This window comes from Parasteatoda tepidariorum, chromosome 8 (assembly GCF_043381705.1).
Source record: "Parasteatoda tepidariorum isolate YZ-2023 chromosome 8, CAS_Ptep_4.0, whole genome shotgun sequence".
In the NCBI taxonomy this organism is placed as follows: Eukaryota; Metazoa; Arthropoda; class Arachnida; order Araneae; family Theridiidae; genus Parasteatoda; species Parasteatoda tepidariorum.
Window position 1 is genome coordinate 80,756,252 of NC_092211.1, and position 24,869 is coordinate 80,781,120.

A 24,869-nucleotide genomic window follows, 5' to 3' on the forward strand; every position below is an offset into this window, starting at 1 on the left:
ACCTCCTGCAAAGTTTGATTGACTTTCAGACTGTCACCGATTTAGATTCCTCAAAATAAAAAAAGAGAATGGATGATTCAGTTGAACACACTTATCGAAGGTAATGGTAACCTGGCGGAAACTCAGACACAATTGTCATCGTTAGACGATCATTCCTATAACAACATTAATTCTGATGATAATCTATGTATACATTATTTGAGAATAAAGTATATTTTGCTGGCTATGTTTCCAGAAAGGGAAAAAAGTATGTTTAGACAGCCTAATTTCTTAAGATGTTAATCCTTTCTATGCTGAATTGATAAAATTACAATCTCATGGTGGGTTATTGCTTCCCTCAGAGGAATTATTTAACTGCATCTCTTTATTAGAGAACACAGCAATGTCCACGATCAATATCAATACATTGAATGAAGTATATGATAATCTGGAGGATCTGATGAACCACCAACACCCACAGACACTGTCCTCATTGTTAATTTTTTCTTAATCACAAGAATTTTTTTTTCTCTTTGTGATCGCTCCAATTGCATTGATGTGCACAAAGTTAATGAAACAAAAAAAATATAGAAAATAATCCAAATTATAAGTTTTTAAAAATGTAAAATAGTCGTATGTTTTTTTAATTAAATAGTTTTATGTTCATAAAAATACAATCACGATGATACCTTTCTTTGTTTATATCTGATTTTTTTATGTTATTATTTTCTTAAATCAAAATTGTAAATTAATTTATTGGGTTCATCTTTGTCTTTAGTATAAGCAAATTTTTCTGGCGCCTACCTGGATCTACTATAATTTATTTCATAGATGTGTGTACTTTGCTTATTGATTCTTAAAAAAACTTTTTTTTCTTCTGTCATCTGTTGAAATTTATATTAAATCATTTATATATAAATTTGTTTTATTGAGTTCTTTTTAAGATGAGTATGATCATTAACACGTTTTCATTTTTTCTCTATGGCATCTCCTTGGATTTATTATTCAGGGTGTAGGAAAAATAGTTATTGTATCATGGTATGGAAGTTTACTATTTTTTTTTTTTGTGTGTTCATTTTTTTTCCTTCCAGCCACTTATATCTTGTTAATTGATTAACCCTTAATTTTAATATTGATATTATTTCGTACCAATGATAATATTATATTGTAATTGCAACAATTCATACTAAAATTGTAATTAGTTAGCCAGGTTTTTTTTCTTCACCCTTTAAACCATTTCACTGATTTATGTATTTTATTTACTGGATTTATTAACCTGCTCTATTTTCCAAATTTATTATAATTCATGTATTCTGTTTCTGTAAGAATACAAACAATCTGTTACATCATATTTTTTTACTTTACGATTAGTTATGAATTACTTATAAGTATGCTTTCCCTGTGCAAACCAAAAAAAAAATAAAGGAAAAAAGGCAAGAGAAGCTTGAGGAAGATAGTGCCCCAAAAAATCCTCTCAAATCCAGCTATGGTGCTGGACTGTTTTAAGTTGGATTTTTGTGTGTGTGTGTGTTACATCTAATATTTTTATCACAATTTCAATCTCTGCTATGCGTTATTTGTTTCTTCTAGACTGAAAATTATTATGCTGATTTAGAACGTTTATAAATTTCAATACATTGAAAACAAAAGTAATGCATAGAAGAATGTACTCGCGTGTAAGTCGTGACATTTCTAATTTTTTTTTTATAGTAAAATATTTCTATTGCTTGCAATTTTTTGATACAGCGTTTTTAAAGTAATGTATAAAATTATTTTACAAGAATTTATATAACATAAAAATGCATTTATTTTTACTTGAGCATATTTACTAGTGTTTTTTTCCACAAATGTTTTACAAATTATGAATCGTTTAATAATAATAATTGAAATAATAATTTAGTACTTGAACTTCTATTAAACATATTCATGAACATGCTATAATAGATAACTTATAATGAATTATTTATAATATCTAGTGTGAAACTTGAAATTTTAACATTGTCAACATAATGTATAACATACTTAATGTAATGCAATTTAAGCTTTTTTGGATAAAATTAAGGAAGAAAATAAAAACAAATGCACTATAAATAAATAAATCAACTGTATAAATGAAAATTTTTTTTTTAAAAAGTTTTGTACTCAGTGCCAGAATATTTTAGTAATAAATTATTTTCACTTTAATTTGGCTTTTTGACATTTTTACAGTAGCAGTCAGCTTTTATTCAAAGTTTTCGCTGCACACATGCTAAAAGTACAGGTAAATAAGAAACATCTTCAGGCAGACCTCATGAGTAAAACAGATAGGATAGTTCTACTGAAAAACTTATCAAATATGGCTGTAAAATATAAAACTCCTGATAAGAAACTGTTTGAAATAGCGAAATCATAAAATAAGTGAAAAAATATACAAAATGCATGCCTCCAAAAGACGTTTACCAGTACACATTCAAAGCCTTCGCTGCACACGTGCTAAAAGTGCAGGCAAATAAGAAACATCTTCAGGCAGACCTGATGAGTAAAACAGATAAGATAGTTCTACTGAAAGACTTATCAAATATGGCTGCAAAGTATAAAACTCCAGATAAGAAACTGTTTGAAATTGTGAATATTTTAGAAACAACTCACAAACGTTCAGTAGATATTCTAAAAGGAATCGCGTTCTGGAAGGACTTTTTATCCAAGACAAGGAAATGATATGTACCCTGAGATATTATTTTTTGATGGAACTTACAAGCTGATTGACCTGGGATTAACTTGCTACATATTTTTGGTAGAAGATGGTAATAGTATGTTGAAAACGTTATTTTTTTAAACATTTTTATTTCATAATAAACATTTATTAATTTTATTTCACATGCCTATTTAAAAAATATTTTGCCCATACCTATTGAGATATTTTACAGTTCTTATTTTCTTGCTTTACATATCTAAGCATTATATAAAATAAAATACCTTTTGCGTGTGTCACGGCATGACAATGATTATGACATATATATATATAATTTTATGTAAACACCACATGTGTTTGCCAGTAATTTTTAGACTTAGGCAGATTATGTATATGGAGATATAGTGGTGGCGCCCCCCTCTTCTGACCGTATCCTAACAAACCTCGCTTGTGCACAGCTTAATGCTATTTCAATAGGCTTCTTAGTGTGTTCAAGTATTTTTATAAAAAAATAGATTTCTTTTAGTAGAAAACGGATTTTTCTGGTAAGAAACAGTTCATATTATTAAATTAAGAAGGTGTGAGTCTGAAAAAATTAGTTAATATTAATAGAAACGTTTTTATTTAATGCTGATTGCTAAGCCTTGTGATTTAAGTTTTGTTTACATTTCGACAGGTTCATATGTATATACAAACATATTATATTTGTCATTTTTGTTAAACATGGCGTGGAAAGCAGTTACAACTTTTAACATTAATTTTTCTTTAAGGCTAATTATGAGTTTCTTTCTACTTTTTTAAATTTTTTGTAATGTAAAGAAATATATTGAGGTCGTTTTGTTGACTGTGTTAAGGTGCCTTTATTAATTTAATCATGCATTATTGATTGAAATAAATGAAAAAAAAAGCGAATTTTTTTTCTTTCAACTTTTTCCTGCAGTATATTTATATAGGTTATTTTTAATTATATGAATTTTCCTATCCATTCCATTAAATGTGTCTCACAATTTAAATGTTTATGATGTAATAGAACATAGACTTTTTAATTAAAAAACAAAATTGAAATCTTCTTTGTATATGTAGAATTTTTAATAAAGCCTAATAAATTTAATTTAGATGATATTATGTATGTATGTAAATTTGTTAAACATTACTCACGAATATGGACTTTAAATTTTTGTTGAATGTAACATATGTTCGTAATTTATTGATGATTTATTTAAAGGATTGAAAATGGTTATGTGTATTGCCCCTGGTTGTAAACATTATAACCAGAGAGACACCTGTCGCATTTTTCGAACACCTGCTGATCCAAAGGTGCAATAAATATGGATTAGGAATATAAGGTAAATTAATTACAACTTAATATAACTTCAAATTTTTTTTGTTATTTTAATTGCATAATAGTAAAGAATTATAATTTGCTTTATAGGAGAGATGATATTCAAATTTCGAAAAATCATGTGATATGCCAGTGCCATTTCAAAGATGGATTAAAAGCAAATGGACCAACGCTTTTTGAGCACAATAAGGATAAGATTTTTAGATTTCCATCTCCTGAAAAAGCTTAAAAAAAAAAAGGTATTTCAATATATTCTAACAGTTTTGTCGATATGATATATAAGTTATGTTTCTCCTCCTTAGTATATCTGATATGTTTCACGCATTTAAAAGTATTATCTACATAAATGTCTTGTATAACTTCTTATTATGACTTTCGTTCAAGGTAATCTGTTCAAAGTATGTGTAAAAACTACATTATTTCACTATTTATTACACCATTACTAGAGCAGTTTTTGACTACTTTTTTTAATTTAGTGACTACAAACTGCTTTGAATAAAGAAAGGGGAGTGTTTAAGGAGAAATTTGATCACGCTTCGCTAGCCATTTGTCCATTACACTCACTCCGGACATTTGAAAGAGAGGTGTACCATGCCATATTTTAAACATGGAAAAAAAAAATAAGCGTTGAGGTAAAAAATTTAGATAATTGAAAAGATAATTAAAAAGGATTTTTCTCTTTTGCATTCGTATCATTCCTCTGACTGAATTTACATAATATATACTAGGCAATTGCATAAACATCTTTCTTGTGATAGGGTTCTGCAGTCCTTGCTTGTTATCACTCGCGACTCCCGTGAAATATTTTCTTAACAATATTTTATACATGGACCAGAAAATTCGACAGTATTCGCACAGTTAACTATCAGCCGTGTGGTATCGAAAAAAGTAATAGGGTAGTGTGAACATTTTTGACAAATTTGTCAAAAAACCTTATTAAATTTTTAACCGGTGAAGTATTTTTTTAAAACTATAATTTAGAAGTTTTGTTGCATTTTTTTTTAAATATCTGGACTTAAAAATTTGCTAGACTAAAGACAATTTTGATAACTTGTTGTCATTTATCTGATCTCAAATTTATCTAAGCCGTAATGAAATTTATGTTTCAATCTAAACCTTATTGGAGAATAAATAAAGAGGTATACTAATTTAAACGCCAATGTAATAGAACATTTCCAAATGTACTAAGAAAGACATTTTGAACGCAAGTCAACAAATTAGAAACCTACACATTTGATTACAGATCTTAGCCAATAAATTTCACTTGAATATTTCATTTCATATGACTTAACTCAATAATTCAAAAGTTTTCATTAGACTTCGGTCTTTTGGTATGATTTTTAGAAGCCTAATTTTGCTTTCCGATAATCTTTAAATTGAGAGCAGGATTTATGAATCGAAGCATTATATGCATATACTATATACTTGCAGATAATATACTATATACTTGTAGGTAACATGTGATGAAACGAAATTGACTCAAGAGGAAGTTACGAATGCGAGACAGTTCTCGGTGAAAATGGCGTATGCGCGAAATGAAACTCTATATCAGGATGTATGCGAGATATGAAACTCTATATCAAGATGTATGCGAGAAGCTACTATCATCTTGCCCAAAACTTGTGGTGAGCTGTTTTAATGAGAATTGGCACCCTATCCGATAAGTAAGTTTGTTTCACCTAACAGTAAGTATGAAGTATCAAATTCTAAATTGGAAACTTATCACTCTCAGACGGCGGAATCCCAAGAATTGAAACCCACGCTCCCCAAAATCGATAGGATTTCTTTTTCTTGCAACCGAGATTGGCCATCAACAAAATTTTATGAGTCAGATGAAACATATTATTGAGATTCTTTATTTGTAAATCGAGAGATCAATAAATACTAAAATTTTTATTTTTGTACATTTAGATTAGAAAGAAGTAAAAAAGTATATGAAAATGAGCCCCAAGACTGTTTTAGGTAATGCAACCAAGTCTTGCTCTTAATTGCATCAGGATTTGAGACCTGATCTAGTTTTAATAAATAAAGAAGCCAGCATCGCGTTAGTACAGTAAATAAAAAGCTTATTGCATCGATTAAAAGAAATTGAATTGCACTTTCCGTCAAAAAGTGTTATGAAATTTATTGCATAACAATTTAAACTTTTTTTACAAGTTTAGAGCTCAAAGAAAAATTTTAATTTTTATATTTTGAACCTCTTTTCTCTAGAAAACTTATTCTAGGAGATTCTATTTTGAGACACGCTATTGTATTAGTACTTTATAGAATAAAGATTGCTTTTATTTACCGTATTTTTATTGTAATCTTACCGTCTTGTTTTAACACTTTTTGGCTAAAAGATACCTTTTTTTAAAAATTATTACATATATAACTGTGACATTAGGTCACAGCCTAATTTTCTAAATATCCTGTTTTTTTTTTAATCAATAATACTAATTTTTGACTTNGTAATCTTACCGTCTTGTTTTAACACTTCTTGGCTAAAAGATACCATTTTTTAAAAATTATTACATATATAACCATTTATAAAAAAAAAAGAAAATACTATTTAAATGGTAATTAGAAATAACGTATGCTAACTTTTAAAGCGCCTGGCTATACAGTAGTAGTCAATTACGTGAAGGAGTAGAAAGTAGTTAAGATTTTGATACATAATTTTACAATTTTTAAGCTTGCCCTTTGTATGTATGTACATTTTCTTTCTCTTATTCTGACTGGAGGATACTCTTGTATTCAGTTTGTTTATAAAATATTGACGACTTTGATTATAGGAAAAAGTGTTTATGTGTGCATCAGTGGTTACAATTCCATTTTGTTATCGAATCTCGCTCTTGAAAATTAATATTTATAGCTTTTTTTTTTCATCTAAAAGATATTGTTTCTTGACTTTAAAGTATGACAAGTATGGGTCAAAGGAAGAATTATATAGCAAAAATAAAAGGTAAGCTTACTGGAAATCGGTACACTAACTTACAATCAAACACGCCGAAGTTTAATGATGTTATAACTGCAAGCACATCAAAATTAAAGGACAAGACCTTATTTCAAGAAGTAAGAGTCTTGTCAGTAGTATGGTTCTTTACTGCCCAGTTTGTTTGACTAACAATATTACTTTGACCGAAGACTCACGAACTGGATTGTGCTCCAATTTTTCTGTGAAATGTTCCAGAACTGTTCTTCTATTACTGGATTTGCTCCGAGCAAAAAGAATAAGAACAAATAAGAACTTAGTACTTTGGTAGTTTTAGCTCTTCGACCTATTGGGAAAGGTTTCGTTGCTGGAAGGAAATTGTTCTGTTTGCTAAATTTACCTTTTATGTCCAAAAGCACATTTAGGAGTCTTAGATGTCAAACTTCTAAAGTCTGTTGTGAGCTGTGGAGTTTCCCTAGATGGAACCTGGCAGAAACTCGGCTATTCATCTCTGAACATCAGTTGCATAGTAATTGACACAGGAAAAATTTTGGACATGGAAGTCATGTCTCAGCTTTGTCGATCATGGGGCAGAAGTGGAAAAAAAAGACAGGAAAAATCATCTATGTCGGAATCACGAGGGATCAGCAGGTAGCATGGAGTCTGTCGGTGCTTACAGAATTTTTGAGAGCTCTGAAGTACGCCAGCTTCGCTATACGGAATATTATGGGGACGGTGACTCCAGAGGATTTAAAACTGTAAAGGACATTTATGGTTTGAATACTGTTAAAAATTTTGAATGTATCGGCCATGTCCAGAAGAGGGTAAGGTCTCGAAAGAGAAAATTAAAAAAGTAAAGAAGGGGCTGAGGGAAGTTAACAGATAGTGTGATTGATAAATTACAAAACTATTATGGGATCGCTATAAATACCAAGATTTCGTGCAAAACTACAAAAATTAATCACGAAATAACAATTAAAAACAAAAGAAATTTAATTTTCCTGCAATATATTGAATTTTATTTCTGTTGTACTTATAACTATATAATTATATTTATTATTTTTAGTTCCTTTTATTTCATCTAGCTTCGTTTTTTATACACTACATACACTCATTTGCGATAGACTCGGCAGTAACTACAGAGGAAAATTGTGCTCAACATGAACATGTAGTACTGTTTGTTATATTATATTGCTATGAGGGTCAATAACATAACTATATATTAGCAAACACCCAATTTTTAGTTATAAATTGTCCTAATTAGGGATTTACTGTGTAAATGCATTCCTCAACTTTGTACAGGTTCATAGAAATGCTCTCTTAGTTATCAAACGGTTATTTTAAAAATTCGAATCGTAATTTGATGTATAATTGTCAGGGAGGAAATAGGGAAAGTACCCAGGACCATTGAGACAGCAGTCAGTATGCCGAATCTAAAAACTTCTAGTAAATCTATGTATAGAGTAAGGGCAAAGGCATTTTGGCAGAAATCCAAATCAATGGGCAAAAACCATTGGTAATCAAGACTTTCTCCTGGTTGATGACCAAATAGCTGGTGAAAGAATTTCGGTTTGTAGATTTTCTTTATGAACTTGCTATTAGACATAATTGAAATTATTAGAATTTAATAATTAGGTATTTTCATAATTAGAATTTTTTTTTAAAAAAAAAAACCTTGTCATAATTTTCATATCGTTCTATGTTATCTTTATAATTCCTAATATTTTGATTTCATTTGCTATTCATATTAAATATTTCTTTTTTCCCCTCAAATCTTAAAAATATTTCATGTTCTACCCGAAGATTAACTAGCTCAATTTTTATAGTTTTCTTATACACTTAAAATAGAATTAATTAGTAGAGAAAAAACTTTCACTTGTAACATATTATTCAAAAATATTATCAATTCCGGTATAACATTAATGTCTCTTAAATTTGCATTTTGTAATTTCAAAACTTTCCATCATAAGGTGGCAAATATCTGGCTGTGTTTTGCATCTAAATTTCTATGTATTGTTCGATTTTTATCTTTGACGATTATTTATGTCTTATTCTATTATTTACGTCTTATTATTGAACTGGCAGTTACTAGTTGGCTGTATTTACAGGTATCCGCGCACCTGGAAAGTCTTGATAATTCTAATTGTAAAAATTAAATTTAAGTATTACTGTTCTGAATTTCTAACAAAATCAAAAAGTTGTCAACAATGATCGAGTTTCACATGTACTCTAGATGACTTACTGACGCTGTTTATTTGCGATACGAGATTCCCAGTTAAACCTTGGAGGAGTCTCGGTCTACAAGATGTGTTTCGTTTTCTCCCTTACGCTGTTCCCGTTATCATCGTCACCCCCCTTTGTATACTTCTCCAAGCTCTCCTTCGATTATTATTGTTTTCCGCTATGGATTCTTTTCATCTACATCCAAATATCGATAACAAACACTCTTCACATCAATAAACGACATCTTTACCTCTAATTAAAGGATTATTTCATTATCATCACATGGATACACGAACCCTGCTCCCTCGAGGATGCGATATGAATACTAGTTCTGGTTTCGATCTCGATTCAGAACAGGGATGCTTTTCAGCTCACATCCTCGATCAACCGAATAAAAAGTACTTTCCTCATGGATATACTACAGTCAAAGCGGATAAACCAACAACAATTACTTTCAATGGACACCATTAACCAGAACTTATTACCATCCTTCCAGAAAATTATTCACAATTCAAGCTGTTTGTACCAAGATAAGTCACTTTGAATAGAGAGGTGTGGTCGTGTCTTCAATTCTCCTCCATGAGAAATGGTTTCACTCATTTTACTGTGATAGCATACCAAATGAGATTTCCAGTCGGTTTTGTTTGAGTTTGAAAGCTATAGCATTTTTTCTCATTTTCGAAACTGCAGTCACCCTTTCTTTCTTTTCTGGAAAGTAGGATGTCGAAACAAAATTGCTTTTCTCTGGCCGAAAAAGATAAAGAATTTCATGGCACTAAAGTTGATCTTGCTAAATTTTGGGGTATTGCTTATTCAACTTTGAAAACGATTTTAAAGCTATAAGCTTCAGTAGAACTAAATGCTGAAAAACTCGGAAAATATGCCAAGAGAAAAGTATACTTAATCCATTATATTCGGTGGATTTTACAAGTTTCTCGATCTTAGAAAATGCAGAGCATTTTCCAGCTCTAACTGATAATACCAAGAAAAAGTTACCAAGAAAAGAAAGGTTTTTTGATGTTCAACGAAAAGTTTGTTAGTAAAATTTCATTCATTGAAGGAGAATGCTTAGAAATATTTGCTACAGTGTCAGCCGAGATGAAGAAGAAGGTTGTCTACAATAGTAAAGTTAAAATTTCATCTGATTGCAAAATAAGTTTTTTTTCATTATTTATAAAAAAAAAATAACAAATGATGGAAATTTTAAGTAAATTAGGTAATTTTATGTATTTAATTTGATTATTTTTAATAGACATCGCCAAAATTAGAAAAAAAAAGTTTGCATTCTCCTAGTGAGTTCATATTGGTAATTTTTTCGCTTGCACCTACGTTATGAAAAGTATTCAAATAACTTTATTGTTTATAGTAGTGTGCAATTCTATCTTTATGTTTAGTTTGCGTTGGCTACTGAAATTTACAAATCTTGGAGTTTATCTCTATAATCTTTAGAGTTTATAAATGCCTAATTTTAATAGTTTCATCTGCACACATATTTTGGTTGATTACAGAAAATTACTTGGGTAGATTTCTGTATCATGATCTGCAGCAAAATAATTGCCAAGTTTTGGCCAACTCCTGGGCAGAGGACTGCTAGAAACTGAAAAACACATCACACAAAGGGATCAACCCAAATGATATAACTCGTATCCACCCCCCAAGCAAAAACATCTACTTGTTTCTTATATAAAAAATTGCAAGTTTGAAATCTCTTTTGCACCTCATCAATTGTAGTTGGCGTGATAGATCACGATACAGAAATAACCTCAATAACAATATTAATACAAGTGCAATATAAAGGATTATTAATATAATTTATTAGAGAATGAAAGAGAGATTAAAACTGTTTTGTTTAATAGATAATTCATACACTATTGTTAGATGCCATCTTTAATTCAAAGTTATTATACCAGTTTTTTTATATATAATTTGCATATTAAAACAGTTTCTAAAACTTAATTATTTTACTGTTAAACTTATTTAACAATAATAACTATTCAATAGTCCAACCAAAGAAAGATAACTTCAGATTTTTATCGTTTACTGTTCCTTTTGAGCAAAGATATAAATATTTGACTAAAACAGTTTAACAACTAAATCAAATATTTCACTTTATCTATGTTTTATTGAAATCGGCTATTTTAGTTGAAATACTTGTTGCATAATTGTTAATATTCCAAATTGATTTCTTTTCTTCTATTCAGATTTTAACTACCTGCTGCTCCTGAAGACTGGAAAAGAACCTTCTAGTTGCAAACATGTTTATGCCCTTTTACATGCAGTCGAGGACTACTGTAAGAAGAAGCTGCATGCTGGCCCGACAGAGCGACTACAGATCTGGCACCAGCCTAAGCTGATTAAGCTGCAACCAAAGCGAGCATCGGAAGTGGTAGGCAAGAATATAGTATGCGAATTGAAAACTGACTTCGATCCGGGGGACCTTAAAGGATTTGAACATTGCTTTGTTTAAATGCACAAATGTTAGTGAGGACTTATTGTACGTGAGAACCATCCCTGTACCTGCTGTCGCTGTTTCTAGCACTGTGATTGAAACTAATTGCATAAACACTATGGAAGATCTCATACTGTTTCACCAACGTTACTTTCACACGATATAATTCGTGACAGATATGGAAAAGAAAACATCGAGACAAGATTCTGATAAATGGATGAAATTAAGATGTATGGATTCTGCCCAGTGAAGTGTAAATTTGACGAGATGATAGGTCTGTTTTTATTTATGAATTTATAACAAGAAATTATTTTTCAAAGTTCTAATATTGAAATTTTAAATATTTTTTTTTACGAATATTTTATCCATTATTATTTTCACAAGAATTCAAAATATATAAACTAGGTGAAGATGTTTTCGAAACAACCCATATACAAAAAGAACAACGATTTATAAACCAGTACCCTTTTAAAAACAAATCCTACTGTATCTAACATTCTCACAGTATTTACCCAAAAAGAAACGCTCTTTTTTTCCTAGGAGAAAATTCCAATGAATTATGGAAACCCAAAAATTGCCTAAGTGGTTTGCAGCAGACATTTCAAAGAAAGTGATTTTAAGCTTGGTTAAAATACAAGTGCTTGCAATCCACGGCAATATCATTAGTTTTTCCAGAATTTCCATGAGCTAAAAGCAACCAAGTAAACGCAAAAAACTGGTTTATAATGTAGATGTGCAACTGAACCCTCTGATGACTGTAGGCTTTACTGGTCAAAAAGGTTGCGACGTAACGAGATCCATAATTATAAACTTTAGAAGAAAAATAAACGCTAACAGATTCAACAGGAATACAGAAGAGTTCCTGAAGACTTTTAGGGAAGATAAGAAGTGTCAAGATGCAAAAACCTCGTGGACCGAAAAAACAATCAGATTTTCGATTTTGTTACACAGCCGATCCCCAAGCGAGTATAGATTCATCAGAATCGAAGAGTTTCGTTGCCATGAAAATCTACGCTCAAACGATTTATTGGTGCCATTAGCAGCAACACCGTCTCCAGTTTGATAAAGCAGCGCCTGATACTGGAAGCCAACCAATTTACGAGAGAGGAACGTTTTCGATTCCATTATCGAAGCTGAGATGAGTATCAAACCATCTGCAATTTACAACAAGCGAGCAGACGAGCTTGTTGAACTCACAACAACTGAAAGTTCAAAGATGGACACGCTTACACACATCACGAATCACCCTGACACACATACACGGAAATGTAAAACACGTGAGACCTACTGCAGAAGGTTAGACATGGAAATTTGCCACATAAACACTCTTCGAATAGACATTTTGAACCCCGGTTCTGGGAACCGGAGAAGAATTGAAGAACATATTTATTTAATATGCAATATTCAAAATAAATATCCAAAAAAAAAATGAATAAATATTCAAAAAAAAAAAAATCTTTGATTTCTTTCTCTTTTTTGCCGGATGGAGTGTTATGGTTGGGTAATTAAATAATTTTTTTTTCTAAGCGATCTTCTCTTTCCTCTTACAGAGTCCCTTAACCTAATTTAACTTTAATGTTCTTAAGTTTTGATTATGTTTTAATTTAATTTAGTAGGACTGATATGTCAAAGTCCATGTGTCCAATTTTTGTAACTATTTTATTTAATCTAGATTTTACTAAAGTCAATAAATACTTTTCGTATATTTCTAAAATTTGTTTTATTTTAATTCATCTAGGTTTTAATTATTTAAGGTCAGCTTATCCTTTGATTAATTAATGTTGAATCTTTTTGATAATGGCTAGTTAACAATCTAAAAAATTATGTGTACTAAGAAATAAAATTTAAAAGACACAACGCGATGTATTTAAAATTAATTTTATCATTTAATTCAGCTAGCAAATGTCTTCACTTAAAATTAAAAGTACGATACAACAATGACTACGTGAACGATGGCTCCCTTGTAAATCATCTGCTTGAGGTTGGTAAATCATCTCTCCCCTCCTGATCTGGTGCCGCCTAGTTGGTCTGCTTTCTCCTCGTGCTCGTCTCCTCTAGCTCCAAGGCCTGTCAACTGTGATCAGGCCAAATTAATTGACATCGATGATGACTTCCCCCCTTTGCCTCTTGCCGCTACTAAGAGGTTCGGGTTTCCAGAAATGTGGGGTCAGTTTCCTCTCCTTAAGGGACCTCGAAACGCATCTGGACGTGGCTCACATTTTGGCAAAATTGCCACCACCCATTTCACCATCTACCGCTGATCCCATCAACAAGCAGACCCTCTACGAGTGGCATCCCTACCACTTGCAACTCAGATGATGACTTCCTCTTTCCAGGTGAGCATCGTAGAAAACATGCATCCAGACCGATGTTATTTAACAGCAAGGTTGACCTTGTGGGAGATACGTGCGGTAGTAGTGGGAAAGTAAGTACCAATCTTTATCCTACCAGGCATCGCACTATCCCAGCAAATTTGAGGAAGAAAAAGCTGACTAACAGAAAGGTAAGCTTTGATAGTGAAAGTCTAGGGCACGCGACTGACAAGCCCAGCAACGATCCCGACACTGCTTGTGCACCATCCATTTTAAGGAATAAAAACTGTCCCGACAAATCATGTTTTACGGATGAAATCCTCAACTGGGTCTTCCCCATCAGATCCCCCACACCCTGTGTCATTGATGGATGTAGAGCTACATACAAGACTGGCAGATGGTACCATAACACCAGCTCCATCAGAAAACATCTGAAGACAGCCCACGATCTCACCATCATTAAAACGAACAACTGGTGTGGGAAATGTCACAGAAAGATTCTTGCCAGGACCCTGCCTCAGCGACCCTGGATCACATAATTTCAAATGCAAGAGCTGTAATGAGGCCTTCATGACGAAGAGAGGTCTCCCGAACCAACGATACAATAATGACCCGAAGAATCTTCATGGTGTTTTAACTTTTGTCACGCCATTTGGTGAATTAAAGCCCTTTCTTGAAATAAAGATGTTTTCCTGTATCAAGATGATGTGCTCATCGGATCATACAAATTTGAAGATTTTGGCAGGAAACTAAATGCAGTTTTAGAAATGCATTGAGGATAATGAAAGCAAGCCAATTAACGACAGAGGAACATCTTTCGATTCCATTATCACAAATGAGATGATCATCAAACCATCTACAACTTACAACAAGCAAGCAGACGAGCTTGTTGGACAACAACTGAGAGTACAAAGGTATCAGAACTGGGAATGGCGAAGAAGCTGGCTAATTCATTACTTTGTTTCATATTTACTGGGCTTTCAACCCGTTTCAGGGTTCCCGCTAGCCACCCAAATGACAGAAGCTCTCCGACGCCTTGAAGAAATTGGTTTCAGGGTGATTAGGATATCCGCAGACAACCATAAAACTAATGTGAAGGTTTTTTCTAGTCCTGCTAGTGGACATCTTTGAAAAAAAATATTGTTTCTAGAGCTGTTAAAATATTTAGTCTGGACACAATAGCAATAAAATTTCTGAAGCAAAATGCTAAGACTAAATCAGCCACTATTCCTAAACTAAACTAACACAATAGAATTTTTAGAGATGATCAATATACGGTTCACAGTTCAAAACTTAAAAAACACTTCATTTTATAACATCAAGAAATCCAGATGCAATGCATTTCTCTTCTCCATAGATGATGAAAGAGTAACTGGGTTGGAAGAAGACTAACTAAACTATTTCTAAGAGTGGAGTGGATTAGCTGTAGATTCTACTTCTTTTTTAAATAAGGAGACATACGAAGCTCTAAAATTCACATTTCAATCAACAGTGAAGTGTATAAAACATTTGCTGGAGTCAGGAATTCAGTATGTCTTTACTCGAAAAATGACATCCGATGAAGTGGAATTACTTTGTTAAGTTCTAAGGTAAATGCCAGGATCAAATAACATGACTAACGCAAATAACTGCATTAAAAAAATTTTAATTATGGGTATTGCGTCATCAGCTTCGAAAGGTAATGTAGAATCAACAGCAAGCGAATGAATGGCTTATTCTGAAGTTGTACAGACTGAAGCAACAGATGATAAGAAAATAAGCTTTTTTTTTAAATCTCTTCAAAGAAACTGATTATTCATGAGTGCCCATTTATCCGACCTAATAAAATATTTTAGTAATTTTTTTTAATCAAAATAATTTTTTTAAAAATCTTATAAAAGCCAACACGCAATAAAAACATCAAATTCATGGACACTGCATCGGGTAAGTCAATGCTTTTCCTGTTAATGAAGCGTACTTAGAAAAAAGTGACAATAGAAAATAAATGCAGGCCATTTGAAATTCCACATAAAAAAAAAAAAAAACATTGCTACTTAGCCGTTTTTTTTTATTCTTTTTTTTTTGCAACTAGATTTTTTTTTTAAATATTTAAAAAGTTAATATAGTAGGATTACAATAGTAAGAGATTATAACAGACACATGGGAGGCGTGGATTAAAGTGACATGCTAAAATCACTATATGATAGAGATAGAAAGGCCAAAAAGTGGTGGCATCCTCTCTTTTTCGGTATTATAGAAATTGCAATGGTAAACTCGTATACTTGCTTCTCTGACATACAGGATGAAATACCTTTTCTAGAATACAAACGAAGGGTAAAACAAGGTCTAATAATGTCAAAAGTGTCTTCGAAGAAAAGGGGAAGACCTAGATCAGATGCTGGAGATATAAGTGAATTACCACCCCCCAAAAAACGCAAGATAGCAAATTTTTCCGTTTCTGATGACATAAGACAACAAAACAAAGGTGCACATTGGCCGGTATTTGTAAAAAATAGAGGACGGTGTGAGTTTTGTGCTTCGAAAAGAATTGAGTCACGACCGCATTCTCAGTGCACATTATGCAAAGTATTTCTTTGTGTTAATGAAAAAAAGAACTGCTTTTATCAATACCATAATTAATTGTGTAAAAATATATTACTTTTCATTTACATTTAATATTTTTTTCTTCTTCATACTAATGAATGTAACGGCAATGCAATGAACATAAATCCCGACGGGACTTTAAAGTCCCGTGTAATATTCTGTGTTATTACAATAAAAATAATTATTGTAAATGAATCTCAATTTTTGTGTGTCTTTCTACAGCTAAATTGAGCATTAAAAAAAATGTATTGCACAAGTTTTTGAAAAACATAATTTGGGACATAAAGGGTTAAATCCTCGAACTGAAGATCCTGGAGTGTGCATGTTTCGGTATGCCAATTATGTTTGTAAAATCTGCGGCAATCGCATACATTGCTGGGTAGGTAGTATATGCCGTCGAAAAAGATATTGAATGCTCGGACTGCATAGATTTAATTTCCAATCAAGCCTGCCCTTCTCTAACGGGTGTAATCCGTGACAGCGATAGAGGTGAGGGAAAAAATATCCAAAACCATCTTTTGTGATGGTTCTATTAAAAGGTGCCAGTTAATAACTCGTGAAATGTAACCCAAGCTGTGCGAAATAATATTGCCTGATTTATCAAAAATTCCTGTTTTCAAATGTATAGAACCAACTCATGCCGGTAAACTTTGCGAACTAGCTCTGGAAATTTTTTTAATACCCCATCTTAGAAATTATGCTAAAGATCCTCCATACGACTGACCTCTCTAGGTACTTTCTCGACAAGGTAAGCATTTCAGTCTAAAAATTGGATTCCGCACACCTACAATTAGTATATATAGTCTCTAGCCTGCTTTTTTGGAAACTTCCATTCGTTTTCATTCTTCAAAATCCGAATCTCAAACTCACGTGTTTACCAGAAGTGGTAGACGTGTAAAATTTAGAATTCTCTAGTTCCATACCTCCGGCATTTGGAGGGGGAGCTTCTGTGGTGTAATCAGCGTACTCGGTTCAAGTAGAAAAGGTCATTTTCTGGAGAACCTGTAAACTTCAAAGTACCCTTAATGAACTGAAAGGAATTTCAAGAAATGAAATGTGATATACCATCGTTAAACTTTGTTCTTTTTGTGATTTACTTTAGGTCTATTATTTAGTTCATTGTTTTGGTGTTATTGATAAAAAAACTTTTTTTTTTGTTCTTTCAATGTAAACAAAAGGGTCTTTTCTTTGGTCTAAATTAATATTTGTTTCATAAATACAATTACTGTCTCAAGTTTACATTTAGATAACACAATTTAAATATAGGTAAATAATGTTAATTAATGATTTTTTTTGTTTTCTTCACTGTTCCACAAACTGTATTTGATTTGTGGTATCAAGGGGTTATCTAGAATGTTTTAGTTGTTTTCATTTCCACAAATTTTGTTGTATTTAGAAATGATAGTATTTTGATGAACGTATTCCCAGAGGTTCGGGATAAAGATATGTGATTCATTTCAGAAACTGAAGGATGTATAAAGGTACGAGTGCCAGCCCTAATACATGTGACAGAGTATGGGAGATTTTAAATCATGCCCCTGGTTCATCCTGGTCATTTTTGTATGGGTGGCATGTATATGATTTTATGAGTTGAAACTTGATCTTAATCTGAGTATATTCCTATAGTGATATACATCATTTATTTATACTTCCCCATTTTAGGAAGTGTTGGAAAGGCTTAGTCAAGAGTATCCCTGCCACGTAATGCCAAACCATACCATAGATTATAAAAGGGTAGGCGAAAATTTCTATTGGCGTTAAAGGAGCGTTCTCGCAAATTGCCTAGCAGATGTGTGCTTATGTTTTTGTTTTCGGTATCTCGTAACATTCAACAAGTTAAATATGGATGCAACGTTTCTTAGTATCAATGAAGTGGATCTTCCATACAAATTCTCGAATATCATCACCAAAAATGAGGGAAATTGACGCATTCAGCATTAATACCTGCACATCATGGATTACACGCAGATCTCGTCCAACGGAGACAAAAAAACTTATTTGCAAGTACGAGTTCTTTAACTGTGTTATAATTTTTTTTATACATATTTGAATAATTAGTTACAAAATTATGCTTTTCTTATCCTCTTAGAAAAGACAATATGTGCCACAAAAGCAGTCGTAATAAAAGTAGCGCTGTTATTAGAAAGACAAATGACTGTCAGTGCACTGCTTACATTTATATAACCATCAAGCAATCAACTGCAAATATAAAAAGAAATTATATATTTGTGAAGGTAAATATAAATTTATTCATTATTTATGATTTAATGTCAAATTCTGCATTAAATGAAATATAAAGCGTTTTTTTTTCTTTAAAAGGTCGTAATAAAGCTAAGACAATTATACATTATTAACTCCATAACCAATTCTATATTTTCATTTAACGTATTTCGAATAGTGAACTTCTTTTCCCACTCTGATGAAGGAGGACAGTCCCTCAAATATTCTAATTTACAAGCCATTTAATGAGCTTTGTGAGTCACACTCAGAACTGACAAATGATGATTTTTTACTGGGATTTATGAGTGAAGCACAGAAAGAATTTCTTTTGAAATATGGTGCCGATGTTATTTGTATGGATGACACTCATGGAACCAATGCACAAGTTCTTGAACTTGTAACAGTCCTTTCTTAGATGACTTGAGACAAGGGTTTTCTTGTGCTGTTTTATTTACAAAGCGAGTGGATAAAGATATTAAGATTTTTATTAATGAAATAAAACGAAGGTTAAGAGAGCCACTTGCTAGCAATGTTTTCATGTCTGATATGGCAGAGTGTTTTTATAATGCTTGGTGCGAGTCTATGTTGCCACCAGTTCATAAGCTGTATTGCACTTGGCATCAATCATGGAGAAATAACCTTAAAAAAAATCAAAGGTGTGGAAAAGCAGGTGAAAGTATATAAAATGTTAAGAACTTTTCTTGAAGAAAGAAATGTAGTCACATTTGATGAAATGCTTAGGGTTGCATTAAACAAGCTCTCTTCTGATATTGACACCAAAGAGTTCCACGATTAGTTTGAACGTGAGTACGTAGAAGTTAAGAATTCGTGGGCATTCTGTTATCGCCTGAGTGCAGGAGTAAACACTGACAGGCATATCGAGCGAATGCATAGGAGCATTAAGTATGTGTATTTAAATGGAAAATACAATAAGAGACTGGACAAGGCAATAAAAGCTCTTATGAAGTTTTAGCGGGACAAGCTTGTTGATCGCTTGATTGCTATTCATAAAGGCAAACAATCCTCAAAATTAAAAGATATTGCTAGTAGGCATGAGACAAGCTTATCTTTGTGTTTGGATGACTGCATAAGAAGTTCTGATGAAAACTGTTTTTTCCTAAAGTCTACTTCATCAGAAGTGTATGTTGTGCAAGCAAAGAAAGAAGACTGTCAATGTACATAGACTTGCATTAATTGCAATAGGTGTTTACATGCATTTTCTTGCACTTGCATAGACTATTTAATTAAACAGAATATGTGCAAACACATTCATTTCTTTTGCAGTTTCACTGAAAATGGTATGGCCCAAATTGATAAACAGCTGAATTCAATGGAGTCTAATTTCGAGATAGAAGGTTAAATTTGAACTTGTCACAGTGTTCTGCGACATCGTTTTTTAACAGTGTATTCTGTTATTAATTTTTCGTTAACTTAATCTAATTCCCCTTTTAATTTGTTTTCCTTTTATATTTTTTTAGTAAATGATTTTTTTACAATCAATTTCGACTATTCACCAACTTCGTTTGCCGTTTCTTTTAGTTTTAAGCGCCTTCAAGTTTTATTTTAATTTCCCCATTTGCCGTTCTAGCCATCTTCAGAAAATTATTAGCATACTTTATTTACTTGCTTGTTTTTATACTTTCGTGTTAAATTATTATTTCCTTTTGAAAATCAAAAAATTATTTTCTCCTTTCAAAATTATTTTTATGCTTAAGTAGCAAAAATTTACTTAGTTAACTATATTTACTTCAAATCTATTGAATTCTTATTAGTATAAGAAATTACAGGTTTGCCTGTTATTATCAAGTTAGTCTGTCGAGAGTAATTAACAACAATAAATGTTTTCTGGTCTAAAAATACCTTTCATCTTGCGTTTAATTTAATAGGGGTGTCCAGCCTAAAGACGGAATAACATCTCATAATGTTGATGTAATTAAAAGTGATTTTTTGTTTTAATTCTTCCCTTATTTTTTTTTTAGTGTAGGTAAACTGTTATGTTAAATTTGCAAATTAAATTAAACCTACTTTGTCAATTTTGTTTTTGCGTAATTTCTCAAATTATACCAAGCTCACATTTTTAGAATCTGTAAGTGATATTCGTAGGAAATTTAATATTTTTCTAAACGAATTATAGAATTATCATTGTACTATGAATGTACAGTATTATGCTTTTAGTAGACTCACTAGTTCCTTTCTACATTATTTTTAGGATCTTGTTCATCCTCACAAAGAGCCAGCTTCTTCTACCTCTTCAGAGATGTGCCAGACCCCAAAGAGGCCTGATGATAACTCCCAAAACAAGGCAAATTAAAAGGCTTTCCAGCAAAGTATACTTTTTGAAGAGGAAACTGGAAAATCAGCGCAAGTGTTTTGCACTGGATATTAAAAGTATTTTGAATGTAGTACAGCCTCTAGTAACTCCCAGTATTTATCATTTTATTAAATGCCAACTTTTAACTTGTAATGTTTCTAAATATGGACGAAGGTGGTCTGTGAGTGATAAAAATCTTTGCTTACAGTTGTACCTTGCAAGTCCTAAATCATATCGCCTACTGAGAAAGTTTTTAAACTTGCCTAGCAAATCTACATTGTTAAAAGCTGTCTCAGGTATTAAATTGGAACCTGGGTTATTAATTGCTGCGCTCAACTCTATGAAACTCATAACCAATAAGTTAAAACCCCATGAAAAAATATGTTTCTTTTGATGAGATGTCTTTGAAACTTCGACTTACCTATGTAAAATACAAGGGTAAAGTACGTTTATACCTTGTTGAAAGCAGTCAGAGCTATTGAGCTGTAGTTTATTGATTCCGTCGGATCCACTAGTTTCTCAACGTTTGTGGATCCAAGAAAATAAGATTGTAACTTTTAAGCTATTTTTAATTAAACATTCTCGAACCCTTTCAATTATTTTGTAATAAAGTTAAGCTACTTGCACTGAAGTGAGTGCATTGAATTAGTTTGATTCGTTCTGTGTAACTTGTTGCACGTTTCAAATTTGTTGAAATTATTTAATTTAATTATTTTTAAAATTGTTAGCTATTTATTTATTTTTAAATTGTGATAATGGACCAAATGTTTCTGCGAAACAACTTTTTCTCAAAAAAATAATTTCTACAAACATTTGCGAAAATCACATGTTACTGAACATGTGGACGCTTCGTATTTAAAAAAATTTGTGCATTTTTGTGCACACAGCAAACTGTATTTTAAAGTTCATACTAAATTAATGAATCACATGAAAGAAATGCACAGTATTGATAAAAAGACATTCAAATGTACTTCAATATGCAGCTTGCGTGGTGAAGGTTTCCGATTCATCAAGTGTCTTCATGAACACATAGAAGTTCGCCATCAAGATTTTAGATTAGAGAAACAAACCCTCGTGTTTCAAGACGAAGATAGTTTTTTTAAATGGAAAACGGAAATAGAAAACAACACCCTTAGTAGCTACATCAAGAAATGTGGTGACAGATCTCTTTCTGATGAAACAGTAACAAGTACTTGCCCAGCACATATGGCTGTAAAGAAACAGAAAACTGATACTGGAACAATAATAGCAGTTTCCTATGAAGCCTCTCATATTGAACACAGTTGTGAAGTGGGTCGTGTGCCAATTTCAAAAGAACAGAAAGTGCTCTTGGCTTCTCAAATGAGCAGTGGCGTGCCAAAATCAAGGCTATTGTATGATATTCGCCAGGCGTTCTCTCCAACTAAGCACCTTAGCCTCACCAACAACAAAGACTTACACAATATTTGTCGAGTAGATGAAGATATAATTTTAGACGTAAATGAAAATGTATCTGTACAGATGCATGTGCATAAATTGAGGGAAGAAGGACAAGTGCTTATTTACAAGATAAAAGAAGAAGATCTTTCCAGTTATCCTTGTTTAAAAAAAGATTTCTACCTGGGGATGATGAACTCTGCTCAGTTGAAAATATTACAAATCTATGAAAATGACATTGTCATGATTGATTCGACTCATGGAACTAATCAGCAAGGATACTTATTAACTACTATTATGGTAAATGAAGGATTTCCTGTTGCAACTCTTTACTCCTCAAGAGTATCTGTTGATGTTTTAGAACCATTTTTTAAAGAAATAAGGATGAAGTATGAAGATTTCAAGCCACGTGTTTTCATGTCAGATGATGATCCAGCATTGTATAATTCTTTCAAGAATGCTTTTGGCGAAGTGGAAAATCAACTTCTTTGTACCTGGCATATCAAGCGTGCATGGAAGCTGAAATTAGTGCAAAAAATTAAAAAGGAAGATGGCAGGAAAAGCGTGAGAGAGGAATTGTTTTCCTTACATTCTGAGACTGATCAGAGAGATATTGAGAGGAGTACAGTTTTTGTTGACAATATCTTAATAATACTGAGGCCTTTGGACTGTACTTCGAAAAATATTACATTGGTCGTGTTCAAGTTTGGGCCTATTGCCACCATTGGTCTCTTAGTGAATACAAACAGGAAGGTTGAACGCTGGCATAGAGAGATAAAGTATGAAGAAGGTGAAGGCAAGGTTATAAAGCGCCTCGACAAGTCTATTTCAACAGTTTTAAACGCAATCAACAGAAAAATTATAGGTCGATTCATGTCAATGGAAAGGATAAGGTTGACATCACTACATGCACAAGTCATGAGCCAGACATGATGCCGCAAAAGAATTACCCAAGCAGAATGCTTACGTTCATAGTACAACAGAATGGCATGTTGTATCTAGTAGAGCAAACCTTTCTATCAATAGCATAGAAACATACACAGTTCAGAAACTAAGTGATTGTAACTGTGATATTAAATGTCCTGACTGTAAGATCTGCATTCACAGTTTTTCCTGTACCTGCATTGCTTATAAAGTCAAATTTGTAATCTGTAAACATATACNTTTCCCTCACTTTCTAATTTACGTCACCACTTAACTTTTTTTCCATCACTTTCAAGTAACCTTCAATATTTGCACGTGGTGATTCTTCCTGTCGTTTTTTTTTTTTCTAGAATTTTTAGGGTGTTCACGCCTTTTTTTTGGGGGGACTTCTTCCTTTTGACTCCTTTTTTGGTATGTGTGGGAGTACTATTTGCACTGATTGGTGACGACCTAATCGTGTGGTAATTCCCCCATCCAATGACAGTCGTTCTCTCTCCTCCTTTTCAACTCGCATTTTCCCGCGCTTAAGGGGACGCTATGATTATTAACGTTTTTGGTACCACGAAGTACACTTCTCTCGGGGATTGTGGTCAGCGAGCCATACCAAACCACCCCAAAGCTACATTTTTTTGCCATTTTTCGTTATTCATTAGTTATATTTTTTTTGATGCCTAAATGTATTTTTTTTATGTGTGACGGACCACCCATCCCATTCCAAAACTGATACTGTTGTAAGATAATGAACAATTAAAAAAAAGAACTTGTGAGCGAGTTTTGCGTTGTATTTTCTTCTGGTTTTCATCACTTCAAAATGTCCGATGTTAGACCTGTCTCCTTGATGTAAATAATATGTGGTGAGTAACATTCTCATATTTCCTTTTTTTGACCAGTGTTTATTTGCACAAACGTAAAAATTTATAGATGTTATTCAGTCGTCCTTTAACTTTATCTTGACCATGAGCCCTTGCTGTTGGGTTAATTCACGTGGCACTTAAGCAATTTTTCCTTCCACTATTTTCGATCACTTTCGGCCTTTTTTTTCCATCAATTAATGATGATCCAAATTTATTATCAAAATTTATTATTTAATTAATCTCTCATTTTTTTCTTTGATTGTCTTAAACTTTATCGACTAAATACCTCTATCAAAATCTTACAACCCATTCCTTTGTATAGTATATTTTAATGGTAACATCACTTTTAATTTTTAAGATATTTATTCATTGGTACATATCTCAATTTTAATTATAATTAATTTACTAATGGCACACATAAGAGATTTTCTTTTCATTTAATTTTTTTCCTTTGGTACACATACACAGTTCAGAAAGAAAGTGAGTCAAATTTGTAATCTGTAAACATATACATTTAATAAACATTCATTTTCCACTAAGTGTTCCTTCAAATGACAGTGCATCAACTTCAGAGGACAACAGTTTTGTTATTGATTTCGAAGAGAAGCAGTGCAGGATTGAAGAAGAAAAAGGAAGCATTAAACAAGCATCTGAGCAAAAAACTCTAATTT

At 32.2% G+C, this 24,869-nt stretch overlaps 2 long non-coding RNA genes and 1 pseudogene across 3 annotated transcripts in view; all 3 read left to right on the forward strand.

Moving 5' to 3' along the window:
- Positions 1–12,402, forward strand: part of LOC107451711 (uncharacterized) — a 43,182-nt gene extending 30,780 nt beyond the window's left edge. The window contains exons 3-5 of one of the 2 annotated variants that reach the window (XR_011637459.1): positions 5,446–5,656; positions 8,285–8,475; positions 11,331–12,402. This is a non-coding gene — a long non-coding RNA (uncharacterized lncRNA). The remainder of the gene's footprint in view (positions 1–5,445; positions 5,657–8,284; positions 8,476–11,330) is intronic. The other variant, XR_011637460.1, reaches the window with a different exon arrangement.
- LOC139426232 (uncharacterized) lies at positions 922–4,335 on the forward strand. Its single transcript, XR_011637461.1, has 3 exons — positions 922–2,768; positions 3,876–3,996; positions 4,083–4,335. It is a non-coding gene; the product is annotated as an uncharacterized lncRNA (long non-coding RNA).
- Positions 12,403–20,642: 8,240 nt separating the features above from the next.
- On the forward strand, positions 20,643–23,581 carry LOC122269597 (uncharacterized; annotated as a pseudogene).
- The last annotated feature ends 1,288 nt before the right edge of the window (positions 23,582–24,869 follow it).